The sequence below is a fragment of the Halichoeres trimaculatus genome, unplaced genomic scaffold (genome assembly GCF_033239565.1).
Source record: "Halichoeres trimaculatus isolate MK-OKI-2021-1 unplaced genomic scaffold, fHalTri1.1 fHalTri1_scaffold_8, whole genome shotgun sequence".
NCBI classification, from domain to species: Eukaryota; Metazoa; Chordata; class Actinopteri; order Labriformes; family Labridae; genus Halichoeres; species Halichoeres trimaculatus.
This window is the reverse complement of record NW_027437186.1, coordinates 13,204,828-13,217,042: the sequence shown is the minus strand read 5'-3', so window position 1 is coordinate 13,217,042 and position 12,215 is coordinate 13,204,828. Positions and strand designations below refer to the sequence as shown.

Genomic DNA, 12,215 nt, shown 5'->3' with positions numbered 1-12,215 from the left:
GTCTGTGTCTGCGAGCTGTGCAAGGCATACTTACCTGGCAGGGGAGATACCATGATCAAGAAGGTGGTTCACCCGGGGCGAGGCTCGGCCATTGCACTCCGGCTGTGCTGACCCCTGCGAATTCCCCAAATGTGGGAGTCTCGACTGCATAATTTCTGGTAGTGGGGGACTGCGTCCGCGCTCTCCCCTGACAAAATGTGAAAAGGCAATGGGCTGACGCCCCCGGCACCGACCGTTTGACGCGCAGCCAGAGTGCTCCAGGGCCAAGTTGCAACTTTGCAAGGCCCAAAGGAAGCCGGCAAGCTCCAGGCGGTGTGCCACCACTGCGCACTCTGAAGCAGTGCAAGCCCCTTGGCCCCGAGAAACGCCGGCAGGCAGCCCTGGAAGCAGCGGGCAAAGAAACACCAGCTGGCTCAAGCGCGCGCGCGCGTGCGCGCCAGATAGAGAGGAGGAGATAGTTTGAGGGCAAAGCCTACCGTCTCCCTGCGCAGAGGATGTAATCTGCCCGCGGTAAAGGTTTGCTCGGCTTCCGGCCACCGAGCGACCGGAGATTCTTTTGGTTTGTTTGTCACCCACGGCGGCCAAAGCTTCCTCTGTGGCTGAAAATGACCAAGTGCTTGGTGTTTTCAAGCCATCGCTGGCTCGTACCGAGTGGCACCAGCGCAAAGCAGCGTGTGGCTTGACTTGCGATGACCGAAACTTGCCTACAGACACCGTTTGCTGAGACTTTTTCTTTTCTTCTCCTTTCACTCATCGAACAGGTGCGCAAGGCTTAATCGGGGTGTCTTGGGGCCATGCATGGCTGCTGCCGTCAAATTGAAAGGAACCGCCTGTGAGACGTGGAGTGCTGAGAGTGTGGCTTCCTCCTCTGACGGTTTGTGGGTATCGCTTCTCGGCCTTTTGGCTAAGATCAAGTGTAGTATCTGTTCTTATCAGTTTAATATCTGATACGTCCCCTACCCGGGGACCATATATTAAATTGATTTTTGGAACTGGGAGATGGAATAGGGGCTTGCTCCGTCCACTCCACGCATCGGCCTGGTATTGCAGTACCTCCGGGCACGGTGCACCCCCCCCAACCCTGATGTCAGAGACAAGCCTGGAAAAGGAGATGCAGCAGCGTGGGATAGGAGGAGAAGTAGCCAGTCCTTTGTTTTGTCACTTAACACAGCAATCCCTTGTCAGCGTTAGTGCAAGGCTGTTTCCTCAACCATGTACGTGTGTGTGGCTCTTTGCCACTTTGCACCCTCTAAATGTGGTCCCCTCGGGATATTTTCAGCACCGCCAGCCAGGGCGGTAGGTGCGTGAAGCAGGTCTGTGTCTGCGAGCTGTGCAAGGCATACTTACCTGGCAGGGGAGATACCATGATCAAGAAGGTGGTTCACCCAGGGCGAGGCTCGGCCATTGCACTCCGGCTGTGCTGACCCCTGCGAATTCCCCAAATGTGGGAATCTCGACTGCATAATTTCTGGTAGTGGGGGACTGCGTCCGCGCTCTCCCCTGACAAAATGTGAAAAGGCAATGGGCTGTCGCCCCCGGCACCGACCGTTTGACGCGCAGCCAGAGTGCTCCAGGGCCAAGTTGCAACTTTGCAAGGCCCAAAGGAAGCCGGCAAGCTCCAGGCGGTGTGCCACCACTGCGCACTCTGAAGCAGTGCAAGCCCCTTGGCCCCGAGAAACGCCGGCAGGCAGCCCTGGAAGCAGCGGGCAAAGAAACACCAGCTGGCTCAAGCGCGCGCGCGCGTGCGCGCCAGATAGAGAGGAGGAGATAGTTTGAGGGCAAAGCCTACTGTCTCCCTGCGCAGAGGATGTAATCTGCCCGCGGTAAAGGTTTGCTCGGCTTCCGGCCACCGAGCGACCGGAGATTCTTTTGGTTTGTTTGTCACCCACGGCGGCCAAAGCTTCCTCTGTGGCTGAAAATGACCAAGTGCTTGGTGTTTTCAAGCCATCGCTGGCTCGTACCGAGTGGCACCAGCGCAAAGCAGCGTGTGGCTTGACTTGCGATGACCGAAACTTGCCAACAGACACCGTTTGCTGAGACTTTTTCTTTTCTTCTCCTTTCACTCATCGACCAGGTGCGCAAGGCTTAATCGGGGTGTCTTGGGGCCATGCATGGCTGCTGCCGTCAAATTGAAAGGAACCGCCTGTGAGACGTGGAGTGCTGAGAGTGTGGCTTCCTCCTCTGACGGTTTGTGGGTATCGCTTCTCGGCCTTTTGGCTAAGATCAAGTGTAGTATCTGTTCTTATCAGTTTAATATCTGATACGTCCCCTACCCGGGGACCATATATTAAATTGATTTTTGGAACTGGGAGATGGAATAGGGGCTTGCTCCGTCCACTCCACGCATCGGCCTGGTATTGCAGTACCTCCGGGCACGGTGCACCCCCCCCAACCCTGATGTCAGAGACAAGCCTGGAAAAGGAGATGCAGCAGCGTGGGATAGGAGGAGAAGTAGCCAGTCCTTTGTTTTGTCACTTAACACAGCAATCCCTTGTCAGCGTTAGTGCAAGGCTGTTTCCTCAACCATGTACGTGTGTGTGGCTCTTTGCCACTTTGCACCCTCTAAATGTGGTCCCCTCGGGATATTTTCAGCACCGCCAGCCAGGGCGGTAGGTGCGTGAAGCAGGTCTGTGTCTGCGAGCTGTGCAAGGCATACTTACCTGGCAGGGGAGATACCATGATCAAGAAGGTGGTTCACCCGGGGCGAGGCTCGGCCATTGCACTCCGGCTGTGCTGACCCCTGCGAATTCCCCAAATGTGGGAGTCTCGACTGCATAATTTCTGGTAGTGGGGGACTGCGTCCGCGCTCTCCCCTGACAAAATGTGAAAAGGCAATGGGCTGACGCCCCCGGCACCGACCGTTTGACGCGCAGCCAGAGTGCTCCAGGGCCAAGTTGCAACTTTGCAAGGCCCAAAGGAAGCCGGCAAGCTCCAGGCGGTGTGCCACCACTGCGCACTCTGAAGCAGTGCAAGCCCCTTGGCCCCGAGAAACGCCGGCAGGCAGCCCTGGAAGCAGCGGGCAAAGAAACACCAGCTGGCTCAAGCGCGCGCGCGCGTGCGCGCCAGATAGAGAGGAGGAGATAGTTTGAGGGCAAAGCCTACCGTCTCCCTGCGCAGAGGATGTAATCTGCCCGCGGTAAAGGTTTGCTCGGCTTCCGGCCACCGAGCGACCGGAGATTCTTTTGCTTTGTTTGTCACCCACGGCGGCCAAAGCTTCCTCTGTGGCTGAAAATGACCAAGTGCTTGGTGTTTTCAAGCCATCGCTGGCTCGTACCGAGTGGCACCAGCGCAAAGCAGCGTGTGGCTTGACTTGCGATGACCGAAACTTGCCAACAGACACCGTTTGCTGAGACTTTTTCTTTTCTTCTCCTTTCACTCATCGACCAGGTGCGCAAGGCTTAATCGGGGTGTCTTGGGGCCATGCATGGCTGCTGCCGTCAAATTGAAAGGAACCGCCTGTGAGACGTGGAGTGCTGAGAGTGTGGCTTCCTCCTCTGACGGTTTGTGGGTATCGCTTCTCGGCCTTTTGGCTAAGATCAAGTGTAGTATCTGTTCTTATCAGTTTAATATCTGATACGTCCCCTACCCGGGGACCATATATTAAATTGATTTTTGGAACTGGGAGATGGAATAGGGGCTTGCTCCGTCCACTCCACGCATCGGCCTGGTATTGCAGTACCTCCGGGCACGGTGCACCCCCCCCAACCCTGATGTCAGAGACAAGCCTGGAAAAGGAGATGCAGCAGCGTGGGATAGGAGGAGAAGTAGCCAGTCCTTTGTTTTGTCACTTAACACAGCAATCCCTTGTCAGCGTTAGTGCAAGGCTGTTTCCTCAACCATGTACGTGTGTGTGGCTCTTTGCCACTTTGCACCCTCTAAATGTGGTCCCCTCGGGATATTTTCAGCACCGCCAGCCAGGGCGGTAGGTGCGTGAAGCAGGTCTGTGTCTGCGAGCTGTGCAAGGCATACTTACCTGGCAGGGGAGATACCATGATCAAGAAGGTGGTTCACCCGGGGCGAGGCTCGGCCATTGCACTCCGGCTGTGCTGACCCCTGCGAATTCCCCAAATGTGGGAATCTCGACTGCATAATATCTGGTAGTGGGGGACTGCGTCCGCGCTCTCCCCTGACAAAATGTGAAAAGGCAAAGGGCTGTCGCCCCCGGCACCGACCGTTTGACGCGCAGCCAGAGTGCTCCAGGGCCAAGTTGCAACTTTGCAAGGCCCAAAGGAAGCCGGCAAGCTCCAGGCGGTGTGCCACCACTGCGCACTCTGAAGCAGTGCAAGCCCCTTGGCCCCGAGAAACGCCGGCAGGCAGCCCTGGAAGCAGCGGGCAAAGAAACACCAGCTGGCTCAAGCGCGCGCGCGCGTGCGCGCCAGATAGAGAGGAGGAGATAGTTTGAGGGCAAAGCCTACCGTCTCCCTGCGCAGAGGATGTAATCTGCCCGCGGTAAAGGTTTGCTCGGCTTCCGGCCACCGAGCGACCGGAGATTCTTTTGGTTTGTTTGTCACCCACGGCGGCCAAAGCTTCCTCTGTGGCTGAAAATGACCAAGTGCTTGGTGTTTTCAAGCCATCGCTGGCTCGTACCGAGTGGCACCAGCGCAAAGCAGCGTGTGGCTTGACTTGCGATGACCGAAACTTGCCAACAGACACCGTTTGCTGAGACTTTTTCTTTTCTTCTCCTTTCACTCATCGACCAGGTGCGCAAGGCTTAATCGGGGTGTCTTGGGGCCATGCATGGCTGCTGCCGTCAAATTGAAAGGAACCGCCTGTGAGACGTGGAGTGCTGAGAGTGTGGCTTCCTCCTCTGACGGTTTGTGGGTATCGCTTCTCGGCCTTTTGGCTAAGATCAAGTGTAGTATCTGTTCTTATCAGTTTAATATCTGATACGTCCCCTACCCGGGGACCATATATTAAATTGATTTTTGGAACTGGGAGATGGAATAGGGGCTTGCTCCGTCCACTCCACGCATCGGCCTGGTATTGCAGTACCTCCGGGCACGGTGCACCCCCCCCAACCCTGATGTCAGAGACAAGCCTGGAAAAGGAGATGCAGCAGCGTGGGATAGGAGGAGAAGTAGCCAGTCCTTTGTTTTGTCACTTAACACAGCAATCCCTTGTCAGCGTTAGTGCAAGGCTGTTTCCTCAACCATGTACGTGTGTGTGGCTCTTTGCCACTTTGCACCCTCTAAATGTGGTCCCCTCGGGATATTTTCAGCACCGCCAGCCAGGGCGGTAGGTGCGTGAAGCAGGTCTGTGTCTGCGAGCTGTGCAAGGCATACTTACCTGGCAGGGGAGATACCATGATCAAGAAGGTGGTTCACCCGGGGCGAGGCTCGGCCATTGCACTCCGGCTGTGCTGACCCCTGCGAATTCCCCAAATGTGGGAATCTCGACTGCATAATATCTGGTAGTGGGGGACTGCGTCCGCGCTCTCCCCTGACAAAATGTGAAAAGGCAATGGGCTGTCGCCCCCGGCACCGACCGTTTGACGCGCAGCCAGAGTGCTCCAGGGCCAAGTTGCAACTTTGCAAGGCCCAAAGGAAGCCGGCAAGCTCCAGGCGGTGTGCCACCACTGCGCACTCTGAAGCAGTGCAAGCCCCTTGGCCCCGAGAAACGCCGGCAGGCAGCCCTGGAAGCAGCGGGCAAAGAAACACCAGCTGGATCAAGCGCGAGCGCGTGCGTGCCAGATAGAGAGGAGGAGATAGTTTGAGGGCAAAGCCTACCGTCTCCCTGCGCAGAGGATGTAATCTGCCCGCGGTAAAGGTTTGCTCGGCTTCCGGCCACCGAGCGACCGGAGATTCTTTTGGTTTGTTTGTCACCCACGGCGGCCAAAGCTTCCTCTGTGGCTGAAAATGACCAAGTGCTTGGTGTTTTCAAGCCATCGCTGGCTCGTACCGAGTGGCACCAGCGCAAAGCAGCGTGTGGCTTGACTTGCGATGACCGAAACTTGCCTACAGACACCGTTTGCTGAGACTTTTTCTTTTCTTCTCCTTTCACTCATCGACCAGGTGCGCAAGGCTTAATCGGGGTGTCTTGGGGCCATGCATGGCTGCTGCCGTCAAATTGAAAGGAACCGCCTGTGAGACGTGGAGTGCTGAGAGTGTGGCTTCCTCCTCTGACGGTTTGTGGGTATCGCTTCTCGGCCTTTTGGCTAAGATCAAGTGTAGTATCTGTTCTTGTCAGTTTAATATCTGATACGTCCCCTACCCGGGGACCATATATTAAATTGATTTTTGGAACTGGGAGATGGAATAGGGGCTTGCTCCGTCCACTCCACGCATCGGCCTGGTATTGCAGTACCTCCGGGCACGGTGCACCCCCCCCCAACCCTGATGTCAGAGACAAGCCTGGAAAAGGAGATGCAGCAGCGTGGGATAGGAGGAGAAGTAGCCAGTCCTTTGTTTTGTCACTTAACACAGCAATCCCTTGTCAGCGTTAGTGCAAGGCTGTTTCCTCAACCATGTACGTGTGTGTGGCTCTTTGCCACTTTGCACCCTCTAAATGTGGTCCCCTCGGGATATTTTCAGCACCGCCAGCCAGGGCGGTAGGTGCGTGAAGCAGGTCTGTGTCTGCGAGCTGTGCAAGGCATACTTACCTGGCAGGGGAGATACCATGATCAAGAAGGTGGTTCACCCAGGGCGAGGCTCGGCCATTGCACTCCGGCTGTGCTGACCCCTGCGAATTCCCCAAATGTGGGAATCTCGACTGCATAATTTCTGGTAGTGGGGGACTGCGTCCGCGCTCTCCCTTGACAAAATGTGAAAAGGCAATGGGCTGTCGCCCCCGGCACCGACCGTTTGACGCGCAGCCAGAGTGCTCCAGGGCCAAGTTGCAACTTTGCAAGGCCCAAAGGAAGCCGGCAAGCTCCAGGTGGTGTGCCACCACTGCGCACTCTGAAGCAGTGCAAGCCCCTTGGCCCCGAGAAACGCCAGCAGGTAGCCCTGGAAGCAGCGGGCAAAGAAACACCAGCTGGCTCAAGCGCGCGCGCGCGCGCGCCAGATAGAGAGGAGGAGATAGTTTGAGGGCAAAGCCTACTGTCTCCCTGCGCAGAGGATGTAATCTGCCCGCGGTAAAGGTTTGCTCGGCTTCCGGCCACCGAGCGACCGGAGATTCTTTTGGTTTGTTTGTCACCCACGGCGGCCAAAGCTTCCTCTGTGGCTGAAAATGACCAAGTGCTTGGTGTTTTCAAGCCATCGCTGGCTCGTACCGAGTGGCACCAGCGCAAAGCAGCGTGTGGCTTGACTTGCGATGACCGAAACTTGCCAACAGACACCGTTTGCTGAGACTTTTTCTTTTCTTCTCCTTTCACTCATCGACCAGGTGCGCAAGGCTTAATCGGGGTGTCTTGGGGCCATGCATGGCTGCTGCCGTCAAATTGAAAGGAACCGCCTGTGAGACGTGGAGTGCTGAGAGTGTGGCTTCCTCCTCTGACGGTTGTGGGTATCGCTTCTCGGCCTTTTGGCTAAGATCAAGTGTAGTATCTGTTCTTATCAGTTTAATATCTGATACGTCCCCTACCCGGGGACCATATATTAAATTGATTTTTGGAACTGGGAGATGGAATAGGGGCTTGCTCCGTCCACTCCACGCATCGGCCTGGTATTGCAGTACCTCCGGGCACGGTGCACCCCCCCCAACCCTGATGTCAGAGACAAGCCTGGAAAAGGAGATGCAGCAGCGTGGGATAGGAGGAGAAGTAGCCAGTCCTTTGTTTTGTCACTTAACACAGCAATCCCTTGTCAGCGTTAGTGCAAGGCTGTTTCCTCAACCATGTACGTGTGTGTGGCTCTTTGCCACTTTGCACCCTCTAAATGTGGTCCCCTCGGGATATTTTCAGCACCGCCAGCCAGGGCGGTAGGTGCGTGAAGCAGGTCTGTGTCTGCGAGCTGTGCAAGGCATACTTACCTGGCAGGGGAGATACCATGATCAAGAAGGTGGTTCACCCGGGGCGAGGCTCGGCCATTGCACTCCGGCTGTGCTGACCCCTGCGAATTCCCCAAATGTGGGAGTCTCGACTGCATAATATCTGGTAGTGGGGGACTGCGTCCGCGCTCTCCCCTGACAAAATGTGAAAAGGCAATGGGCTGTCGCCCCCGGCACCGACCGTTTGACGCGCAGCCAGAGTGCTCCAGGGCCAAGTTGCAACTTTGCAAGGCCCAAAGGAAGCCGGCAAGCTCCAGGCGGTGTGCCACCACTGCGCACTCTGAAGCAGTGCAAGCCCCTTGGCCCCGAGAAACGCCGGCAGGCAGCCCTGGAAGCAGCGGGCAAAGAAACACCAGCTGGCTCAAGCGCGCGCGCGCGTGCGCGCCAGATAGAGAGGAGGAGATAGTTTGAGGGCAAAGCCTACCGTCTCCCTGCGCAGAGGATGTAATCTGCCCGCGGTAAAGGTTTGCTCGGCTTCCGGCCACCGAGCGACCGGAGATTCTTTTGGTTTGTTTGTCACCCACGGCGGCCAAAGCTTCCTCTGTGGCTGAAAATGACCAAGTGCTTGGTGTTTTCAAGCCATCGCTGGCTCGTACCGAGTGGCACCAGCGCAAAGCAGCGTGTGGCTTGACTTGCGATGACCGAAACTTGCCAACAGACACCGTTTGCTGAGACTTTTTCTTTTCTTCTCCTTTCACTCATCGACCAGGTGCGCAAGGCTTAATCGGGGTGTCTTGGGGCCATGCATGGCTGCTGCCGTCAAATTGAAAGGAACCGCCTGTGAGACGTGGAGTGCTGAGAGTGTGGCTTCCTCCTCTGACGGTTGTGGGTATCGCTTCTCGGCCTTTTGGCTAAGATCAAGTGTAGTATCTGTTCTTATCAGTTTAATATCTGATACGTCCCCTACCCGGGGACCATATATTAAATTGATTTTTGGAACTGGGAGATGGAATAGGGGCTTGCTCCGTCCACTCCACGCATCGGCCTGGTATTGCAGTACCTCCGGGCACGGTGCACCCCCCCCAACCCTGATGTCAGAGACAAGCCTGGAAAAGGAGATGCAGCAGCGTGGGATAGGAGGAGAAGTAGCCAGTCCTTTGTTTTGTCACTTAACACAGCAATCCCTTGTCAGCGTTAGTGCAAGGCTGTTTCCTCAACCATGTACGTGTGTGTGGCTCTTTGCCACTTTGCACCCTCTAAATGTGGTCCCCTCGGGATATTTTCAGCACCGCCAGCCAGGGCGGTAGGTGCGTGAAGCAGGTCTGTGTCTGCGAGCTGTGCAAGGCATACTTACCTGGCAGGGGAGATACCATGATCAAGAAGGTGGTTCACCCGGGGCGAGGCTCGGCCATTGCACTCCGGCTGTGCTGACCCCTGCGAATTCCCCAAATGTGGGAGTCTCGACTGCATAATATCTGGTAGTGGGGGACTGCGTCCGCGCTCTCCCCTGACAAAATGTGAAAAGGCAATGGGCTGTCGCCCCCGGCACCGACCGTTTGACGCGCAGCCAGAGTGCTCCAGGGCCAAGTTGCAACTTTGCAAGGCCCAAAGGAAGCCGGCAAGCTCCAGGCGGTGTGCCACCACTGCGCACTCTGAAGCAGTGCAAGCCCCTTGGCCCCGAGAAACGCCGGCAGGCAGCCCTGGAAGCAGCGGGCAAAGAAACACCAGCTGGCTCAAGCGCGCGCGCGCGTGCGCGCCAGATAGAGAGGAGGAGATAGTTTGAGGGCAAAGCCTACCGTCTCCCTGCGCAGAGGATGTAATCTGCCCGCGGTAAAGGTTTGCTCGGCTTCCTGCCACCGAGCGACCGGAGATTCTTTTGGTTTGTTTGTCACCCACGGCGGCCAAAGCTTCCTCTGTGGCTGAAAATGACCAAGTGCTTGGTGTTTTCAAGCCATCGCTGGCTCGTACCGAGTGGCACCAGCGCAAAGCAGCGTGTGGCTTGACTTGCGATGACCGAAACTTGCCAACAGACACCGTTTGCTGAGACTTTTTCTTTTCTTCTCCTTTCACTCATCGACCAGGTGCGCAAGGCTTAATCGGGGTGTCTTGGGGCCATGCATGGCTGCTGCCGTCAAATTGAAAGGAACCGCCTGTGAGACGTGGAGTGCTGAGAGTGTGGCTTCCTCCTCTGACGGTTTGTGGGTATCGCTTCTCGGCCTTTTGGCTAAGATCAAGTGTAGTATCTGTTCTTATCAGTTTAATATCTGATACGTCCCCTACCCGGGGACCATATATTAAATTGATTTTTGGAACTGGGAGATGGAATAGGGGCTTGCTCCGTCCACTCCACGCATCGGCCTGGTATTGCAGTACCTCCGGGCACGGTGCACCCCCCCCAACCCTGATGTCAGAGACAAGCCTGGAAAAGGAGATGCAGCAGCGTGGGATAGGAGGAGAAGTAGCCAGTCCTTTGTTTTGTCACTTAACACAGCAATCCCTTGTCAGCGTTAGTGCAAGGCTGTTTCCTCAACCATGTACGTGTGTGTGGCTCTTTGCCACTTTGCACCCTCTAAATGTGGTCCCCTCGGGATATTTTCAGCACCGCCAGCCAGGGCGGTAGGTGCGTGAAGCAGGTCTGTGTCTGCGAGCTGTGCAAGGCATACTTACCTGGCAGGGGAGATACCATGATCAAGAAGGTGGTTCACCCGGGGCGAGGCTCGGCCATTGCACTCCGGCTGTGCTGACCCCTGCGAATTCCCCAAATGTGGGAATCTCGACTGCATAATATCTGGTAGTGGGGGACTGCGTCCGCGCTCTCCCCTGACAAAATGTGAAAAGGCAATGGGCTGTCGCCCCCGGCACCGACCGTTTGACGCGCAGCCAGAGTGCTCCAGGGCCAAGTTGCAACTTTGCAAGGCCCAAAGGAAGCCGGCAAGCTCCAGGCGGTGTGCCACCACTGCGCACTCTGAAGCAGTGCAAGCCCCTTGGCCCCGAGAAACGCCGGCAGGCAGCCCTGGAAGCAGCGGGCAAAGAAACACCAGCTGGCTCAAGCGCGCGCGCGCGTGCGCGCCACATAGAGAGGAGGAGATAGTTTGAGGGCAAAGCCTACCGTCTCCCTGCGCAGAGGATGTAATCTGCCCGCGGTAAAGGTTTGCTCGGCTTCCGGCCACCGAGCGACCGGAGATTCTTTTGGTTTGTTTGTCACCCACGGCGGCCAAAGCTTCCTCTGTGGCTGAAAATGACCAAGTGCTTGGTGTTTTCAAGCCATCGCTGGCTCGTACCGAGTGGCACCAGCGCAAAGCAGCGTGTGGCTTGACTTGCGATGACCGAAACTTGCCAACAGACACCGTTTGCTGAGACTTTTTCTTTTCTTCTCCTTTCACTCATCGACCAGGTGCGCAAGGCTTAATCGGGGTGTCTTGGGGCCATGCATGGCTGCTGCCGTCAAATTGAAAGGAACCGCCTGTGAGACGTGGAGTGCTGAGAGTGTGGCTTCCTCCTCTGACGGTTTGTGGGTATCGCTTCTCGGCCTTTTGGCTAAGATCAAGTGTAGTATCTGTTCTTATCAGTTTAATATCTGATACGTCCCCTACCCGGGGACCATATATTAAATTGATTTTTGGAACTGGGAGATGGAATAGGGGCTTGCTCCGTCCACTCCACGCATCGGCCTGGTATTGCAGTACCTCCGGGCACGGTGCACCCCCCCCAACCCTGATGTCAGAGACAAGCCTGGAAAAGGAGATGCAGCAGCGTGGGATAGGAGGAGAAGTAGCCAGTCCTTTGTTTTGTCACTTAACACAGCAATCCCTTGTCAGCGTTAGTGCAAGGCTGTTTCCTCAACCATGTACGTGTGTGTGGCTCTTTGCCACTTTGCACCCTCTAAATGTGGTCCCCTCGGGATATTTTCAGCACCGCCAGCCAGGGCGGTAGGTGCGTGAAGCAGGTCTGTGTCTGCGAGCTGTGCAAGGCATACTTACCTGGCAGGGGAGATACCATGATCAAGAAGGTGGTTCACCCGGGGCGAGGCTCGGCCATTGCACTCCGGCTGTGCTGACCCCTGCGAATTCCCCAAATGTGGGAATCTCGACTGCATAATATCTGGTAGTGGGGGACTGCGTCCGCGCTCTCCCCTGACAAAATGTGAAAAGGCAATGGGCTGTCGCCCCCGGCACCGACCGTTTGACGCGCAGCCAGAGTGCTCCAGGGCCAAGTTGCAACTTTGCAAGGCCCAAAGGAAGCCGGCAAGCTCCAGGCGGTGTGCCACCACTGCGCACTCTGAAGCAGTGCAAGCCCCTTGGCCCCGAGAAACGCCGGCAGGCAGCCCTGGAAGCAGCGGGCAAAGAAAC

At 56.4% G+C, this 12,215-nt stretch overlaps 19 non-coding genes across 19 annotated transcripts; all 19 read left to right on the top strand.

Annotated features, from left to right (window-relative positions):
- Positions 1–26: 26 nt before the first annotated feature.
- Positions 27–190, top strand: LOC141795688 (U1 spliceosomal RNA). Its single transcript, XR_012598643.1, has one exon. It is a non-coding gene; the product is annotated as a U1 spliceosomal RNA (small nuclear RNA).
- Positions 191–884: 694 nt separating this feature from the next.
- LOC141795770 (U2 spliceosomal RNA) lies at positions 885–1,075 on the top strand. The gene has a single exon (XR_012598722.1). It is a non-coding gene; the product is annotated as a U2 spliceosomal RNA (small nuclear RNA).
- A 264-nt stretch (positions 1,076–1,339) lies between these two features.
- Positions 1,340–1,503, top strand: LOC141795880 (U1 spliceosomal RNA). Its single transcript, XR_012598822.1, has one exon. It is a non-coding gene; the product is annotated as a U1 spliceosomal RNA (small nuclear RNA).
- Positions 1,504–2,197: 694 nt separating this feature from the next.
- On the top strand, positions 2,198–2,388 carry LOC141795769 (U2 spliceosomal RNA). Its single transcript, XR_012598721.1, has one exon. It is a non-coding gene; the product is annotated as a U2 spliceosomal RNA (small nuclear RNA).
- Positions 2,389–2,652: 264 nt separating this feature from the next.
- Positions 2,653–2,816, top strand: LOC141795687 (U1 spliceosomal RNA). Its single transcript, XR_012598642.1, has one exon. It is a non-coding gene; the product is annotated as a U1 spliceosomal RNA (small nuclear RNA).
- A 694-nt stretch (positions 2,817–3,510) lies between these two features.
- LOC141795768 (U2 spliceosomal RNA) lies at positions 3,511–3,701 on the top strand. Its single transcript, XR_012598720.1, has one exon. It is a non-coding gene; the product is annotated as a U2 spliceosomal RNA (small nuclear RNA).
- A 264-nt stretch (positions 3,702–3,965) lies between these two features.
- On the top strand, positions 3,966–4,129 carry LOC141795700 (U1 spliceosomal RNA). The gene has a single exon (XR_012598654.1). It is a non-coding gene; the product is annotated as a U1 spliceosomal RNA (small nuclear RNA).
- Positions 4,130–4,823: 694 nt separating this feature from the next.
- LOC141795767 (U2 spliceosomal RNA) lies at positions 4,824–5,014 on the top strand. Its single transcript, XR_012598719.1, has one exon. It is a non-coding gene; the product is annotated as a U2 spliceosomal RNA (small nuclear RNA).
- Positions 5,015–5,278: 264 nt separating this feature from the next.
- Positions 5,279–5,442, top strand: LOC141795699 (U1 spliceosomal RNA). Its single transcript, XR_012598653.1, has one exon. It is a non-coding gene; the product is annotated as a U1 spliceosomal RNA (small nuclear RNA).
- A 692-nt stretch (positions 5,443–6,134) lies between these two features.
- Positions 6,135–6,325, top strand: LOC141795814 (U2 spliceosomal RNA). Its single transcript, XR_012598764.1, has one exon. It is a non-coding gene; the product is annotated as a U2 spliceosomal RNA (small nuclear RNA).
- A 265-nt stretch (positions 6,326–6,590) lies between these two features.
- LOC141795681 (U1 spliceosomal RNA) lies at positions 6,591–6,754 on the top strand. The gene has a single exon (XR_012598636.1). It is a non-coding gene; the product is annotated as a U1 spliceosomal RNA (small nuclear RNA).
- A 691-nt stretch (positions 6,755–7,445) lies between these two features.
- LOC141795766 (U2 spliceosomal RNA) lies at positions 7,446–7,636 on the top strand. Its single transcript, XR_012598718.1, has one exon. It is a non-coding gene; the product is annotated as a U2 spliceosomal RNA (small nuclear RNA).
- A 264-nt stretch (positions 7,637–7,900) lies between these two features.
- LOC141795702 (U1 spliceosomal RNA) lies at positions 7,901–8,064 on the top strand. The gene has a single exon (XR_012598656.1). It is a non-coding gene; the product is annotated as a U1 spliceosomal RNA (small nuclear RNA).
- Positions 8,065–8,757: 693 nt separating this feature from the next.
- On the top strand, positions 8,758–8,948 carry LOC141795764 (U2 spliceosomal RNA). Its single transcript, XR_012598716.1, has one exon. It is a non-coding gene; the product is annotated as a U2 spliceosomal RNA (small nuclear RNA).
- Positions 8,949–9,212: 264 nt separating this feature from the next.
- Positions 9,213–9,376, top strand: LOC141795701 (U1 spliceosomal RNA). Its single transcript, XR_012598655.1, has one exon. It is a non-coding gene; the product is annotated as a U1 spliceosomal RNA (small nuclear RNA).
- A 694-nt stretch (positions 9,377–10,070) lies between these two features.
- Positions 10,071–10,261, top strand: LOC141795762 (U2 spliceosomal RNA). The gene has a single exon (XR_012598715.1). It is a non-coding gene; the product is annotated as a U2 spliceosomal RNA (small nuclear RNA).
- A 264-nt stretch (positions 10,262–10,525) lies between these two features.
- LOC141795698 (U1 spliceosomal RNA) lies at positions 10,526–10,689 on the top strand. Its single transcript, XR_012598652.1, has one exon. It is a non-coding gene; the product is annotated as a U1 spliceosomal RNA (small nuclear RNA).
- A 694-nt stretch (positions 10,690–11,383) lies between these two features.
- LOC141795761 (U2 spliceosomal RNA) lies at positions 11,384–11,574 on the top strand. The gene has a single exon (XR_012598714.1). It is a non-coding gene; the product is annotated as a U2 spliceosomal RNA (small nuclear RNA).
- A 264-nt stretch (positions 11,575–11,838) lies between these two features.
- Positions 11,839–12,002, top strand: LOC141795695 (U1 spliceosomal RNA). Its single transcript, XR_012598650.1, has one exon. It is a non-coding gene; the product is annotated as a U1 spliceosomal RNA (small nuclear RNA).
- The last annotated feature ends 213 nt before the right edge of the window (positions 12,003–12,215 follow it).